Below are 17,329 nucleotides of genomic sequence, written 5' to 3'. Positions count from 1 at the left end.
CATTCATCTGAGTCCTCTGACCTGGAAGCATCGTGGTGAGAAAGCAGGCTCTTCCAGAACATTCCAGTTTCCCAAGCTGATATACAGTGCGTCGGCTAGTCAGTGCACTTTTCCTGTGAAGGAGGGTTGCCTCGAGCCACTCCAGCTATGCGTGCAGGCTACTTCCCTCTTAGGCCAAAGTGCTGCTGTTGCTCTGGTCATAGCTCAGGAAGGTCCCACTGGCCAGCCTGTGAAGTTTCTCCCTTTTGGTTGTGTAGCTAATGTTGGATTTGCAGTGGTGAAAGTGATTAGGGTCTGCTGTCCTTCCAAGGGTGCAATCCCCTGATGTCCCATCACCTCTCAAGTCACATTTTACAGGCCAGGCTTCCTCTGCCTGCGATACACCAGCACAAGGCAACCAGCTTGGCAGCCCAGGGTGATTGGGGCAGGCTTGGCTCTTACTGCACTTCTGGGGTTGGCTTGACTTTATGCATGTTTTCTGCGCAGCAGATTGGGTCAGCGACCTTGTTCTGATGCAGAGGCAGGCCTTTATTACCATTCACAGAGATCAGAGCCTATAAAATAAACATTTGTCTCTGTGGGAACAGGCAGCAGAGATGACTGTAGTTAAATCAAGACTTACTTGGCAAGTGTGCACAGTAGGAACGCAGAAAATTCATGGCATCCACAGAAGCCAAGTGCTTTCACATAGATTGTGTGGCTGTCCTGAGGAGGACCACTAGGATCTGCGAGCCAAACAGGATGGATAGGCAGGGAATGAACGTTTCCTGGCATGAGCAGTGGTTGCAATGGTAATTCTTGTGAATTTGGGGTCATAAATCTGTTTGTGACTGCAAGGACACTAACAGTGGCTCCAGCTTTATCCCATGTTCAAAGCGATGCTTTTACAGCTGGAGGTGCTTGTTCCATCAGCTGGCACAAAGGCTGACTCTGTGGCTCCCTGTCTCTGACCTTGGATATCTGATGGCAAAATCCTTTGGCTTCACAGGGAGTTACTCACACGATGTCCCTGCTAGAAATAGAACTATGTCCCTCCTCTTTAAAGCAGGGCTGGATTCTCTGTCTTCAGCTTGATGTGCAAAGCCCTTCCCCTGGGAGTGAGCCAGCCTGCATTTTCTACCAAATTCACAAGTGTGCATACCCCTTGCAGTTTTACAGAGGCTTGAACAGTCTTCAGCAAAGACAAGAATTCAGTCTGTCTTAACCTCTGGAAAGAGGGAGGTGGATAGGAAAGCAATAGCACCAGTGTTCATGAGATTTGTGTAAACTGGGTTGGTAATACTGGAGATCTTCTTTCACATTTTGTCCCAATGACTTTGCAGTCTGAAGATGAAGAAGAATGAAGCTCTGGATGCTGGGGCCATAGTGGATCAGGAAGGAAGGAATAAGAAAGCAAAGGAGGAAGAGTTGGGATTTAGTGTGGACCACCAGGACGGGAGAAAAGTGAGACAAATTCTTGAACTAAGTCTTAAATTGCTCCAAACCGCAGGGTATTGTGCTTGGGGGAGAGGCAGGGAGGGAATAGTTATGCAATTTCATCCTCAGTCATGCAAAGGCAAGTTATTGGACAAAGGGATTGTATTAGATATATTGCAGTTGGAGCCTAGTAGAGCATTCGATACAGGGTCTTACAAGATCTTGCCCTCCCTCCAATATTGTTTGGCTTGTTTTGGATAGGAACTCAGTTGTGGATTAGTAGAAATGACAAATACATGGCTCTGATCATGCAGATTTTCGAGCAATGTGACAATGAAAGTTTTTGATTCACCTGTTTTACTGAGGGCTCCTCCTGTGCATTAGCAAAGCAATAAGGAGTGTTTTAATAACAGTTTTAGGTGCAACGTTTTGCAAACCTTACTGAGTACCTTGTACATGAAGCATGGCAGAAACCAGGAAGTTTGGTAATTTTGGTGAGATAAAAATAATGAAAGCGTTGGAATGTTACAGGAAGAAGAGAAGTTTTTTTATCTGAGAAAAACATCTGAACACAAAATTCTTTAGGAAGGAGGAACCCTGAATGCTTTAATGTGAGAGACAGCAAAAGTGAGCAGTGTATAGTTTGGGCTTGCATACTTGGGTGCGTGTGGTAGACTAACAGCAAGGCAATGGAAGTCAGGTTTTTAGGCCAGACTTTAAACTGGGGTAAGCAGTATAGCTCTGTGGAAATCTGTAGAGGTTTGGCACTTTATCCCTGCTGAAGATATAGCTGGGGTAGAATTTACTGCCAAGAAATTACCAATCAACTGGACTGAAATCAGAACTGAAAGCAACAGGGATGAGTTAAATGAATCTGCTTCCCCCCACATATTAAAGAAGAGATTCTGCTTACCCCAAGCCAGAGCAGAAGGAGAGAGGAGGCTGTACAGGAGCTTGCCAAAACTGCAGAGGTGTGGGAGTGTTACTGAGCAGTACAGGAGGACTTGGCACACTTGAAAGGAAATGGAGTATGGCACCAAAATCCATTCCTTGGGAGCAAGACTGCTGGCTGGGAGGCAGCCTTGATAACCAAATCAGTCTTCTTACCTCTGTATAATTGAACTCTGGATTATGGCTAAGATTTCACTACAGGAAGGTCATGAGATTTTACCTAAGCCTCACAGAAGAAGGAACTACTCCATCCTGTAGCAGATGCGAATATTGTCTAGCCCAACCAATTGTGGCTCAATATGAGATTTTCTTTCAGAAGGCTGTGCACTCATGATTCAAGGAGTCCAGTTATTTACCATTAATGCACAGTCCTATCTCAGCTCCTGTCCTTGGAAAGATGCATGCACACGTGTCATTTATGTACTGTGGCCAGTTCAGGAACAAACCTGTGTGCCTCAGCAGTGTATTTCTCCATCTGACTTGCATCCAATAAAGCTCTGATCACATGTGGAGAATAGGAATACTTTGTTTAATGTTCTCCCTGCTCTGGGTGAGTTTCCACCTGCATCATCTGCAACACAGTAAAATGCAGTCAGCATTGTGAGAATGGAAGGGCTAGATCTGAAACAGTCCTGCATCACTCTGCATGGCTTGCTGCATCTGGGACTGGAGAATGATGAAGGATTTCCTCATTCGGTTTCCACAGTTCATATCAAAAGCTGCTCGGGCCCTTCTCAAGAGCCACCAGTGAGGAAGTTGCAATTTACTGCTATTCTTCAGTACATTTTTCTGAGGTATAGCTTTTTATATTGCTTTATGTGGCATTTGGCAATTTAGCCTTTTGGAGCATCTGTTGATAGCAGCGTGAAACAGTGACTTAGACATTAGAGCATTTAAAAGGATGGCTAGTCAAAAGACGTACAAAGTTGGTCAGACAATAACTTTGCATTATAGGCAGTAATGCTAATATAAGATGCTTTCAATGTGGAAGTCTTTCAGCTGAAATCTTCTGATCTAATCAGTTGGTAGTTCATAGCATGATCTTACACTGTGGCTTCAAAATTCTGTACTCATGGCATTACTTGCCATGTACTGAACTTTAGCTACAGCTCATTGTCCTCTAGCCTGTCTTATGTGAACTGCAGGGGCTGAGTTCACATGGTGGAAAGCAGAGTTCTGTTCTTCCTCTCTTCAGTCTCTGTGCAGCTTCACTACTTGCAGTGGCATTATTCCTGGGTTACACCATATCTGGGCTTGCTATCTTTTGATTTGATAGTAGATCAGGGTGAAGAGGAGTGACTGATTGCTCCCCAGTCCATTTCAGGAGAGAACTAGGTAGTCAAAAGGTTAATTAAAAAAAATACTTAGTTTTATATCTTGATTTGCTTGTGTTTTTGTGATTTCATTCTATAAAAATGGCTCTGGAATTGTTCAAGTCTGTTCTTTTAGACAGTGGCATACAGCAGAAGAGGCAGCATGTGTTAAGCAAGGAATAAGCAGCTAGGTTTCAAACACTTAGTCCTTCAGGCAACTCTTTAAGAGTTTTGCACCAACCAAAAAGGAGAGAAGAAAGGAGAAAATGGAAGGGAGCATTTATATTGAAATCTTTGTTTAGTTCCAGAAGCCTAGAGCAAAACATCAAAACACAGAGTGCCTCAGACAAGCCAAGACAGGGAATAGAATTTCCATTTTATTCCAGATGAGAAGTGGGTCTTGTTATAAAGGGTTTGGGTGACAAAGCTAGATTTACTTCAAATTTCTACTGAAATCTATTTTTAATTATTCATGTGTAGATTCTTGTATAGGGTTAACAAGGAATTTGCCAGAAGCCAGCCCACAAAGGCTTGAGTTGTAGCTTTCCAGCAGACATCCTGAAAAAAACACTGTCACAGGCAATCAGCATCCTTGGGGAGGTGGTCTGTTAGCAGGGTGTTTACTAATTGGGATCATTCTGCAGTGGATAATTGTTTGTGACACCCATGCTGATTAGACCCACAATATCTTCCCATCCTGCAAATGGTCCATGACAGTTTTGATGAATTTGAAGTTTGGAGTCTGAATAAATCTATGGAAGGAAAAAAAATGCTTCCACTGGAAAATGCATGTAGAAGAGCAGAGTTCTGCCCTGGGTCAGCCTCCAAGAATGGAGCCACATGAGCATGCAGAAAGAGGCCACTCGGTGGGTCTTGTCAGACTTCCTATTTTTTCCTCTTGTGTTTAATTAAGAGACTGGGGGAGGACCAGCCATACCAAATTAAAAATGGGAGAGTTCGTTTAGCTTGCAGAGGACAGGGATGTCCTAAGCAAGGACTTTTGGGCTTACTGGGAAACTGCAGATTTGTTGAAATATCCCTGGAATGAGTTCAGATGCAGGTCAGGCCTTCTTGCTGGCAGACAATAGCAAAAGTGATGCAGATGTCCCCAGAAAACAGGCAGTTCTCTGGGCCTGGGAGCAGTATGTGAGGGTTGCAAGCATCATTTTGCAGAGGAGATTTAGAGATTTTTTTGTTTCTGAAGGCTGGACCAAAATGTATTTTACATTTTTGCTACATTTGACTGCTACATGCTTTGTGGCCAGATTGAGGATCACGGAACTGTAAGAGCATGCTTGTCCAGTCCCCTGCTCAAAGCTTATTTGTCCTTCTGGCTCAAGCATAAATTGTATAGCCAAGATAAGCACCATGTAATGTATTTTCAGTCATTTGACAGAAATATGGTTGTCATGCTTTGTCTGGTTTGCATCTGTACTACACCCAAGGTGAGCAGCAGGTTTAATCTTTGCAGTTAAGTGATCAGAGCTTCAGCTGGATTCTGTAAACTCCAGGCAAGCATGCAGCATTTGCCAGATTTCAGAGTGAGGATGAAGTTGCAGCGCTGATCTCAGGCCATGGATCTATGATACGACATTCTGCGCTTTCCTGCTCCTAAAAGGTCCTAAGTTTTCAATAATTTTTCTATACATATTTCAGGATGACTCTAGCAAAAGTAGTACTGGACATACATTAAGTCTAAAAATCACTGCTATAATTCTCATATCTCCTGGCTGGAGCTTTTCATTGGGAAGTAAAGAATTAAAGAAGCATTTTCTGTAATAAACTTGGCAAGTCAGGGAAGTTTTTAGTGCTGTTAGGATAAACCTAGATTCATGTCATGAACTCATAGGGCTAGTAATGGCTAAAGCATAGGAGACAAGGATTCAGCGGTGTCCCAAGGCAGCAGAGTTCATATTCCTGTTCAGAACAAAGGTCAGTCGTTCTCCTGAGCCAGAAACTATTTCTGGAGACAGAGCTGTCCTGTTAATAGCCATGCTCCATTCCACAAGGAAATGGAAGTTTCAGATGCAAATTGGCATGGAAAATTATGAGAAGCCATCTAGGCCTGAGCTTTGGAAAAGGGGAGCTCTTCATATCATCTCTCATTTCTTCCAGATCCTCCCTGTCCAGCCAGGAGGAAGTGTCTCATGAAGGCCAATTCACTGGACATTTTAATGGTGGTCCTTGTGAAATTAACCATAGGAAGCTGAGATGTGGTATACAATACAATTGCAAATCCTTCCTCCCAGTGGTCTTATCCAAATGCAAACAGTTCTCTGAAGCTCTGACTGGATACTGAAGAATGTTCTGAGTAAACTCATCACCCTGGGGCCTGTGATTACACTGTGGCATTCAGTACTAATTGACCGAGCTGGTGGGAGAGAAACCAGTGTCTTGTCTTTGAGGCAAAGCTGAAGGTGCTTCTTAAGAGCTCAGACTTGTAACATAGAGTAAAAGTGTCAGGGTTCTGAATTTTGTAGCTTCATCATTTATGTACATGTGTTGTTCAATTCTATACAGAATCACTAATGTGATGAGAACTCCACCTAGCACGGCAGAAGGCTGGATGAATAAACAAAAATGCACAGGATGTGCAGAAAGAGGTGCATTCCCCCAGAAAGGCAGGTAGTGCATATGAGATACTGGCCACGTGACAGTTTGTATTTGAGATTTCACCAGGGAAACTCTCTAATTAAAAAAAACACAACTCTATTCCCTAAAATAAAATTTTCAAGTGTTTCTTAGCACCTTTGTTAGTCTTCTGTTAGACTGTGGTAAAGTCAGAAGGCTTGTCCAAAGCTATATGGAGAATGAAAATGTCCTGACCAGAAGTGTCCAGGTGCACTTTAGGGTTACCTCTTGTATGTAACGAATGGGGTTTATTAACTGTTTCTAAAAATTTGTTAAAGGTTTCCCCAGTAGTGAAAACTAGGATAATCTTCCAGAGCATTCTGCTGAAGCCAGTGGGATCGTACAGAAGTGGTGTGGTCCAGCTTTATGGCTCCTGTCAGAGGATTATGACTTAAATGGGATCAAGCACTCAGTCTTCTGAGTCGGAGCACTGGTTACAAGAGGTGATCATTTTTATGACTCTTACCAGGGCAACCCATCTCCTCAAACCCAGTGTCCTGCGCATTAGCTTAACTCTGATAATCTTCCAGAGCTTTAGCAGATTCACAGGAAGGGGTGGACCTGGAAGGATTCCTGGAGGCTGTCAAATAAGTATCCAGCATTTCAATTGCAATGAGCTCCAGTGCATCTTCTCTAAATCTGTTTCAAGTTGTTTTTTTGGGGTCAGTGGAACACGGTATAAATCGCAGCTTGCTCAAGTCCTTCAGGCAGAGAATTTGGGGAATACATATGGAAATACTTTTGCCTAGTGTTCCCTGCTCTGCACCCCTCCCAAACAGAACATACATTTGTGTTGCAGTATAAAGGGAAAAACCTCCGAGCCTGGAGTAATGTATACAGTTCAATAATACATGAAATTCAAAGCCACACATTAATCACATTCATGTTTAACTTTCAGATTTAAAACCTGCAGGTTGGCTGGCCTTTGTTCTGCTAAGTGGAAGGGGGCATTCCAGCCTCTCTTGCAGAGTTCAAAAGCTGCCTCGGGTAACAAGTGCAATTGGCTTTATAGATCTCATTGTATTCTCCCTTCGGGGCACAGTGAGAAGCTACTGCACAGGTTGGCCCCTTATCAGGCTGTTCAAAGGAAGAAAAGTTTGGATAGCAAAGGTTAGGCAGGTCACTTCGAGGGGCTGCTTGCAGGTTCAGGAGGCCAAGACTGGAAAAAGTGATGATGCTGCAAGTCAGAATCCAGCTGCATTGGCAGGTCTGGGCAGGAGGAGCAAGTTATTCAACAACCTTTCTTTTCCTCCTGTCACCATTCGGTTTCCAAGCCCCTTGTTTTCATTAGTGTTTTTCTTAGTGTTAGCTTATTTTCAGAATTTTCTGAACAGCATTTCAGTTTTGGAGTGCTTGTCTCTGATGTGCCCTTGTGTGTTGGATTATTATTGACTGTTCTTGGTGGTTACCTTTGTCCAGGATTCACTCACTCCTTCAAGTGCTGCAGCTTCCTCTCCTCTGGCTGTTCAGACCCCAATTCTTTCCTCCTCTTTCAGTCTACTCAAAATGCTGTTGCAGTATGCCTTTATCCTTTTCCCTTTTCCCAGCCAGCCTGGCTTTCCAGGGCTCCGCACAGGCAAATTAAGCCACAGGGAGTAAAGACTATTCTGCTGCCCTTTAGAATCATTTATTTTGGAGGTTATCAGGTCCAGTCCAACCGTTAACCCAGGACTGCCAAGTCCATCCCTAAACCATGTTGCTAAGCACTGCATCTACGCATTTTTTAAATACTTCCAGGGATGGTGATTCTACCACCTCCCTTTGCAGCCTGATGCAAGCCTGATGCTTGACCACCTTTTCAGTGAAGAAATGTTTCCTAATATCCAGTCTAAACCTCTCCTGGTGTATCTTGAGGCCATTTCCACTTGTCCTGTTGCTAGTTATCTGGGAGAAGAGACAGACCCTCACCTGCCTACAACCTCCTTTCAGGCAGCTGTGGAGAGCAAGTAGGTCTCACCTGAGCCTCCTTTTCTCCAGGCTAAGCACCCCAGTTCCCTCAGCCACTCCTCATCAGCCTTGTGCTCCAGACCCTACACCAGCCTCGTTGCCCTTCCCTGGACATGCTCCAGCCCCTCTACGTCTCTCTTGAAGTGAGAGGCCCAAAACTGAACACAGTATTCAAAGTGCAGCCTCACCAGTGCCGAGTACAGGGGGATGATCACTGCCCTTGTCCTGCTGGCCACACTGTGTCTGACACAAGCCAGGATGCTATTTGCCTTCTTGGCCACCTGAGTACACTGCTGGCTCATATTCAACTGGCTGTCAACCAGCACCCCCAGGTCCTTTTACGCCAGGCAGCTTTCCAGTCACTCTTCCCCAAGCTTGCATTGTTGCTTGGGGTTGTTGTGACCCCAGTGCAGATCTGGCACTGAGCCTTGTTGAAGCTCATACAACTGGCCTCAGCCTGTTTGTCCAGCCTGTCCACATCCCTCTGCAGAGCCTCCTACCCTCAAGTGGATCAACACTCCCTGCCAGCTTGGTGTTGTCTGCAAGTTGATTGAGGGTGCGCTCAATCCCCTCATCCAGATCGTTGATAAAGACATTGAACAGAACTGGTCCCAGTACTGTTCCCTGGGGGAACCACTTGTGACCAGTCGCCAGCCAGATGTAACTCCATCTACTACCACTCTTTGGGCTTGGTCATTCAGCCAGTTTTTAACCCAGAGTAGTGTACACCCGTCCCAAGCCATGAGCAGCCAGCTTCTCCAGGAGAATGCTGTGGGAGATGGTGTCAAAGGCATTACTAAGGCTTTAGCAGCCAGCTGCCATAGGAACTTGCCTGCTTGCTCACACCTGTGACGGTCTTAGTTACAAACACGAGTGGGGTGCTGTGGCTAACCAGAGAACACATGTATTTGCAGTAGCTGATTTGCATCAGGGTTATAGTCTTTGGTGACCCAATCATAGCTAGATACGGTGGTAGTGATGGTTCTGTGGCTGCAGATATATTAGAAGTAACTTCAGGTAGACTAACTTGGGACCTGGTAGCAGTCCAGCAGTGGTACTGTGGAGGTTAAGAAGGTAGCAAAATCCTCTCCACAAACCTGGTAAATAGGAATTAATCTACAATTTTTTGGCCATCAGGTAGTTTGAAGTGCATCCACAAAGCTGTAACGATATGTCCTGTCCTCCAACTTCCAAATCCTGGTGTGTCACCCCAGGTAAGGCCTGAATTTAGATGTTCTGTCTGAATGGGCGAGATGCAATGAGCATCTCAACAGTGCTTATAAACGTTTCAGAAAACAGGATATTGGACAGACTTTTTACAAGTAAACACACAGGGTGACTCAGTGAGACTGCCTATCACCAACAAATGAGCCTGAGCTTTGAAGTTAAATGGTCTAAATTCCAGAGAGTCCAAAGGTTTTACATTTTGGAGTGAAGTGCCAAATTCTGCAGGCATATCAGAGGTATAGTGTTGGATTAAGAGCTGTATATATAGTGACCTCTTGCTGGTGGGTCATCTAAGGACATTTTCTGTGCTAATGTCAGCTTCTGATGGTACAAATCATTAATGGCCGTTGAAGCGGTGGAAGAGTTTGATCCTGTGAGGTCCTCTCTGAAACCTAAGCAGGAGGATAAAGAGGTCTTTTAATAAGGGGTGGAATTCAAATGCCTGTTAAGGTCAAATGGTAAATTCATCACTCTCACGTGCAAAATTGTGGGCTGACAAACTGAGCCCACCAGCCAATGAGAAAGACAGCATGGCCTGAAAGACTTTCACATAGAATGCAAATATAGGGGTGCAGCAGAGGGCGTAATTTTCTTGTGCTGTCAGCTGGAGAGAGACTTTTATGCAACAACACTGAATTTAACTTGCAGTTACAAAGTATATACTGTTCTTGTAGGGCCACACTGGGGTTTTCATGAAGCAAATGGCAAAGCTCCCACTGACAGGGTTTGGCCTTCAGGAACTTCAGCTCTGGAAGTTGTTCTGTTATGTATTATATGTAGAAAGAGGAAAGATTCCAACCTATCAAGCTTTGATGCAACAACTTTTCCTGTTTATGTCAAAAGAATGAACTATGTCTTGTAAGCAGCATGCAAAAATTTCCAAAAGGCTGAATTATTGAATAGTACCTTGGAGTTTCAGTGCAAGATCATGTAAGTGACTTTCCAAAACTAGTCCCTCTGCATCTGCACTATCCAAATGTATGGCAAAATGTGGAGCAGGCTATTCAAAGGCATTAAGCACCCCATCCCCATTTTAAGGACAATGTTAACTTGAAATCAATATAAAACCAGGTGTCTAACTTAGTCCCCGGTGTTTCATAGTTAAAGGTTGCCATAAAGAGCAGTGTTAGTTAGGACATAGTGAAAGATCTCAGAGAAGTTCTGTTGACTTAAAAAAGAACAGGACTCAGCTCAGCTTCTGATCTAAAAGGTTTGACACACAAGCATCTGTCAGCTGCCCAGTAATAACTTGCTGTTGGCATATGCTGACCCTGTGACAATCCACAATAAATGGAAAATAATTAGATTTAGTGTTTTTAACTCGTGAGAAAACTACCCCATACTTGGAAAAAAAAATAAAAGGCTCCCCAGGGATATAAGCATGCATGTGGACTGAGAGAAGCTGATGTGTGGTAGGTAGTTCGTTACATTGGAGCCACTCATTTCTGAGTCAGAGCTCTATGATACAGCAATTTCCATTTTTTTCTAACTTCTCTTGTCTTTTCTGCTGCATCCTTTCAATTGCCCTTTTCCCTAACAGAAAGGAAGAGAGATTTCTGTCATGGTATTCGTAGGCCAATACTGAAATTGTTAAGTTTGATGCCCTTATACCATTTCTTCTTTATGTTTTCCTAAATGATGGAGATAAGCTGTATCCCATTTTACTAAGGGAACAAGACCCACAGCAGTGGTTCACTGCTGGTTCTCTCAGCTTAGAATAACATGGCACAAACTGCAGCTTTTGTTTACATCTATAAGAGTCAGATGGATGCTCACTCAACTACTGGAGGAGGCTCCTGTCCTTTAAGGAAGATGTCTTTATGATCAGCCAAACTGATCCAACTTCTGAAAACTTGGCAGGCACCCTCTGGTTCAGACTGTGAAAAACATTAATGCACAAATTATAGGAACGTCTAGTTCTTTCATATCTCTCTTTTTTTATATCATTTATTCATGCAAGGAAGGTGTCACGTTTGAAGTGACACCTGTGCAAACAAAATCACATTTGTGATGTTGCAGAATGTGTGGTGGCTCCTGAGCAAAGCCAGGAGGGATAAAGTGTTTCCAGAAGCCCGGGAAGACCAAAGGTGGCTGGAATGTCTACAGAGAGAAAAGCCTGGGTCTCCCTGCCTCTGGTGCTAGACATTGGAGTGCCTACTAAATCTTCCAGTAGTTAGGTGGGCTGGGACCACCCGGTGGTGCTGCACATGTCTTTTCTGTCTCACAAAGCCTAGTTACATGTCAGAGGTTCTCTGTGGAAAACCACCTGTCTGGTAAGATCCATGGCAAGTTTGCGTGGCAGGGTGTCCTGAATGGGGGTGTATTCAGGGTGGTTGAAGTCACCATCTACTGTGAGCATTAGCTGTCTATGCTGGCGGTAACTAGCTATTAGATGAAAAGGCAGCAGAGGCTGACACATTTGGTTCAAAGTTTATTAGTGGACTGTGAAGAGGAGTAGTTTCCATCACACAAGGGGAAAACTCAGGAAAGAACATTTTTTTTTGTCCAAGGTGTGGGAAAAAGAAACTCCTATGGCATTCTAGAGAGGAGAAACTAGTGGCTCTTTGCTTTACAGCAAGACAGAGGTGACTTCTACTTCTAGAAAGCTGTGTAGGCCTTGCTTGGGTCAAGCTCAGCTCCCTGGCTTCATGACAGTGCTCTGGCAGAGCAGAAGATTGGTTCTAATATCCCAAATCATAAAAAATTTAGTTAGGAATACTTTAAGAGAGCCTGCAGTTAATGTGAGGCAACAGTTTTTATCTAAAAGGACTTTTTCTTAGGAAGCAGTGACTGATGAAAGGCTTGCAGTCTTTCTCCAGTTCATATGGTGGCAAAAAAGTATTTTAGCCATACTGCAGGCAGCCAGATACAATTCATAAAAAGATTCAGTAACTTAACATGATCTTATTTGTATAGAACTTGCTGTTCTTTGACCCAACTAACTCAATCCAGGTGGGCTTTAAAAGGAGAGAAATAAAGTGTTTCTAATTAAAAATTTGAAAAAGGTTTTGAAGAAAAAACAACAGAAGAACATAAATTGTAGAATTATTTAATTCTAAAAGTTTCCTAATTCTCCCCATATTTCAATATGAAAGGTGGATCAGTGGCCAGCTTGTTAAGTGGAATCACTTGGCTACTGGCCCACACACATGGGTAGCAAGCCAGTTTCTGCCCTGCCTCTTCACTGCACCGCTGATATGCTGCAGCGTGGCAGGAGGAGACAGATGGACGTGAGCAGGAACACTGCAGAACTGGCAGAGTCAGCAGTTGATTGGATGCCATTTTTATAGCTGTTGGATGTTTGAATTTGGGAAAGGAAAGCCAACTTGTGATTTTAAGACAAGGTTAATTCCAGACCTTTAGTGCCTCTGTGGGGGAGTGACTGGGAGTGACTTCTGTCTCCTGAGATTTTGCAACTAGTGCACATGCTTCTCCTTGTCAACTTCTTAAGATGACAAATTAGGAGAAAGGCTTTTTTTGTTGTTAAATCTTTTGGGGAAAAAGCATGTACAATATTTCTTAAGTAGGTTTAGGTCAGGGCAAAACTTATTTGATCTCAAGTTTCACTGCGATTTCGATCATTCTCTGTGGCATCTGGTGCCCATTTATAAGGTACAAAATAAGGAATCACTTAAAAGCATGCGCAAGCAAATGTGAAATTTGTGCTAAAACAATGCACTTGGGGATTTTAATACAATAATTGACCCCTTCCTTGTTTGTCTGTCTAATGCTCACTTTGTTCTCTGTAGATCTCACAAGATATTGAATTTACTGGCTAGAAAAGGGCTGCAGACTAGAGAAAACAGAAAAATTTGCTGAGAAAGCAGAAGAGGTTAGTGGAAAAATCCTGTTTTCTCTGGGCAAATAGTACTTATTCTCCTTGTGATCAACACCAGATATTCTTCAGCAATGGTTTCTTGTTTTTTGCTCTGCCCTGAAAGAGTTCTTCTAACCAGTACTGTTGCGTTTTACTGGTTTTACAGATTTGATAAAAAAATTCAGAGCACCATACAATCCATTTCAGACAATAGCAGATCAGTACTGAAAACCTTCCACTTCACAAATTCCCATCTACTAAAGAGATTGACAGAGAGTGGTGACAGCCCTAAGCTCTCTTGCTGTTGTTCTGCATGTTTGTCATGCTGGAGGCTTTTTATATTTTGCAGGTAGAACTTAAAAATTTTTAATGGAAAAGCAAGCTAGTGAGTGTTTTGTGGCTAGCGTGCTGGGAGAGAGAAATGATGTGCATCTGGCTTATAGGTGATTTGTTGTGCTCAGTACAAAACAAATGCTCAGTACAAAACAAATGGTCAGTACTGCAACCCCCCTGTGCTTCTCTGTGACATGGATACTGTGAAACCTGTTTACTGCCACCATGGCTTAAAGTGCTTGTTCTTTGCCTCAGAATATGCAACTTTTTCTGCTAAGAATTTAGAGTGCTCCCTGTGTGTCTGGTCCCACGCCTCAGCACTAGGAGAGAGCTGCTGGCGGACTTCACTGAACTGTTGTGGAAGTGGTAATGGGGACAAGAGCCACTGTTTCAGTGGTGTCTCCTCATCTGCCTCCTCTGGTTGAGTCCAGTCATCCCAGACTGCCAGACTACCTGTTCTGGGTGAGACTACTCCAGTCAATGAATGCAATGATTTCAGTATTTCCTATTCTAACTCTTGGACTAATGCTTAGGTCTATGGCCTCTGATTTAGTTCTTTGCTTCTTAGATGCCAAGCATCTATTTGGATCCTGTAACCAGGCTTTTCTTTATGCTGGCAGATCAGGCTCCCAGCATGGCCTCATTCCTATCAGTAGGCACGCTTTACGTAGCCTCTTTGTTTCTCAGCCTGTTAGTTTTACCTGTACCCAGGAACAAGTGTTCAGCAGAGGAAGGATTGCACAGCCAGGCCCGAATGCAGGTCATCCATTTGTCTCGCTTGGAAATCTCAAGTTTTGAGGTCTGATAATTAAGTGTTTCATTAAGCTTGACGCTGTGGTGGAGCCTGGAAAAGTATGTGCTGTGTGTTGGAGCACTTTCACATGCCAGAGCGCAGGCCTCTGCTAGAAACAGCCACTGGGGGAGAGTTGTGGCTGCTGTGTTGGATAAAATCTTTGTCTGAAAGGATCCAGCAGGTCTCTGGGCGAGGAAGAGGTGCAGCTGATGGCAGCATGTCCCAGCGACAGGCTGAGCTGTACATACACACTGCACCACCTGCAGCCTCTTCCCCAGGAACCTCCCAGGTGGAAGCAGAATGCTGAGAAGAGCTGTCTTTGGGGGAGGAGGAGACAGAGAAAGATACTGAGGAGGGCCAGAAAGTCCTGGGGAGCTGGAAGACTGTCAGAAGAGAAAAACATGACTGGAAGGGTACCAAAGACATTAAATATGTGGAGGAGATTTTCCCTGCATCTTCAGATGAACTGGAAGGCATTTGAGCATGGCTGGTTCCCTGTCAGCTCCTTATCACCATATTCAGGCACCTCTCCAGAGCCTATCAGGAAAAAGAGGTTTCTTGGTGAATCATCTGCACTCAGTAGTTCTGCCGCAGACCATTGGTGCAAGGCACTCTTTGGTCCTGTGGTTTGATGCAGCTACACTGATCTACATCACACCTCCATTCAAAATTGTTTTTGTCCCAAGAGAGATGCTTCTCATCATGATCAAAAGTCTTATTTTAGAAAGAACAAAATCAGAATTAAATGGCAAACAGTTCCAGTGAAGGGAGTTAAATCTTAGAAACAGACTGATGCTCCCAGAGCATCTCACTGCTGTCAGATTGTCCTGTAGTCAGTCACAGCAGAATTGCATGGGCCAGTCTGATTTTCCCAGGTGCCAGCTGGGTTTATGGGTTGTACCTGTACAAAAAGGAAAAACCTTGTATGATGCTGAGAACTCCCTGTTTAGGTGCCTGCGCATGGGCAGGTGATGTATACAGTCAAAGCTAGATAAAGGGTATTCTGCAGCTGGAAGGAAAAACTGTGTAGTATTTCTTTTACACCAGTGGGAATGACCTGTGGCCTCTGCTTTTCTATTCAGCCTGCTGTTTATAGCTCACAAACAATGGAAATAGCTCACATTTAAAGTGTTTGCTCATCTTAAAACCAAGACCCAATCAAAAAGGAACTCTTTGAAAGAAGTTTTCAGCAATAATTTACTTCAGTGTAATATGAACAAGCTTGAACTGAAACTTTTATGACCTATGACTTGTCAGATTTTTCTTCACAGACCTTACCCTTTAGCACATTTTTCATGATAATGCAAGCCAATCTGTTTATTATTTTCAATTTAAATACGTTAAAAAGTATTGCATCCTCATGAAAATTGTTTCATTGTTGGGCTGTTTGAGTGGTCAGTGTAATATATCATTGTTTGATCTGGCAGAACCATCTATTTATAAACTAGTATGTGTCAAACCATTTTTTTGGCAAAACTGGGAAGACACCTGGTTTAGTTTAGATTCCTTGCTATGTAATTCCAAACATCGCTCAGTCCTCTTGGATTGAAACGCAGGCTAGGATCCAGACTTAAGAGTGCTGCTGTCATTCACAAGATGCTCAAGGGCCTCTGCTCTCAAGGTTCATGAGATCATAAATTCTTTGTTAATTTTTCTTTTTTCGTAGTTCAAGTCTAGGCACAAACCCAAAGTAGGGTATACATTAAATGTAAGCAAGGCGCAGTTGGTCCTGTTCACTGTTTCAGAGAGAATTGCCTGTATTGACCAACAGAGGTAACAGCAAGGCAGTTAGGGAGTTTGCTGATGAGATCACGAGGAGTGCGTCACCTTTGCAGAGCTGTCATAACACTTGGGAAAGCGGCACAACCCTGGGCCATGTTTGGGAATAAGAATTAGAAACTGTTTCTGCAGTTGCGTAAGTTTAAGGGAGCTGATGATTGACTTGCTTTTGAAAGGCACTATTCAATAACAGTGCAATAATGCCTTTTACAGAGGTGTCTTTGTAGTTTACCAGTTCCCTCTTGCTAGACCTTATATGCTGCATACTGTATCAGTACTAGATTTTAATACAGTTCCCCTTTTGAGTCAGGCTAGATTGTGCTATTAGATAAGATTCAGGATGTACGTGTCACTGTTGCTTGGTTTTAAAGTTCAAGAGCTTATATTGATGGATTCATATTGATTTCAACTATGATTGTTTACAGATCTTATAAAGGACACTGGGAACATAACTGTCAAGTGATGGGTATGATGAGAGTTGTATGCAATACTGTGTGTGTATTCAACACTTACAGAAATGTAGTAAAGATGAGAAAGAAGACAAGGTGAGAGTGAGAGAGAGGGAGAGGATGAGGCAGGAAAAGAAAGGTGTAGATCCTGGCCATATACCGTGTTCCTGGTTAAACCAGTGAACCTGGTCCTTTCTGTCCAGTAACATCATACCGTTGCATCACTGCCATGTTCAGTCTTCAGCAGGCTTTGTTTTTCCTCTGTGGTGGATCTTCTCTCTTCTAATCGAGAAGGACCTCTTTGCAAGGAGCTGGCCAGTTGTCTAAATAGGCCCCAGCTCCTCTTGATTATTTTCTCTTCATCCTCCTGGTGAGGGAGATAGGTGGTCTGGAAAACAGAGTCCAAGTGAAATGGTTCATGCCTAGAGCAGCTAAGCAAAACTATGCTTTGAGGCCAACTTATTTTTCATAATTTATCTTGTAATGTAAGCCAATGCAGTAGTTTAAGACAAATTTATTTTAAGCCTTAAAGGGCAAAGGACTTGTATATTTAACCACAGGCTAAGTTTGACTTAAGTACACTGAAGTCAGCAATGAGTGTTACCTCAGTGACCTCCTATCTCCTACTAGGCAAAATCCTTCTGTTTCTGCAGCACGTGTTTAGACACTCCTC

General features: G+C 43.4%; 2 protein-coding genes across 2 annotated transcripts in view; one reads left to right on the top strand and one right to left on the bottom strand.

The window, feature by feature from the left end:
* Positions 1–17,329, top strand: part of LOC308071261 (uncharacterized protein) — a 398,822-nt gene that overhangs the window by 16,346 nt on the left and 365,147 nt on the right. The window lies entirely within an intron of this gene.
* Positions 7,208–17,329, bottom strand: part of FYB2 (FYN binding protein 2) — a 525,108-nt gene continuing 514,986 nt past the window's right edge. The window contains exon 18 of the transcript XR_013931024.1: positions 7,208–8,539. The gene's annotated coding sequence lies outside the window, so the exon portion shown is untranslated. The remainder of the gene's footprint in view (positions 8,540–17,329) is intronic.

Source organism: Falco punctatus, assembly GCF_963210335.1.
Source record: "Falco punctatus genome assembly, chromosome: 11".
Lineage (NCBI taxonomy): Eukaryota > Metazoa > Chordata > Aves > Falconiformes > Falconidae > Falco > Falco punctatus.
Note: the sequence above shows the minus strand (reverse complement) of the source record. Positions and strands in the feature narration are given on the sequence as shown.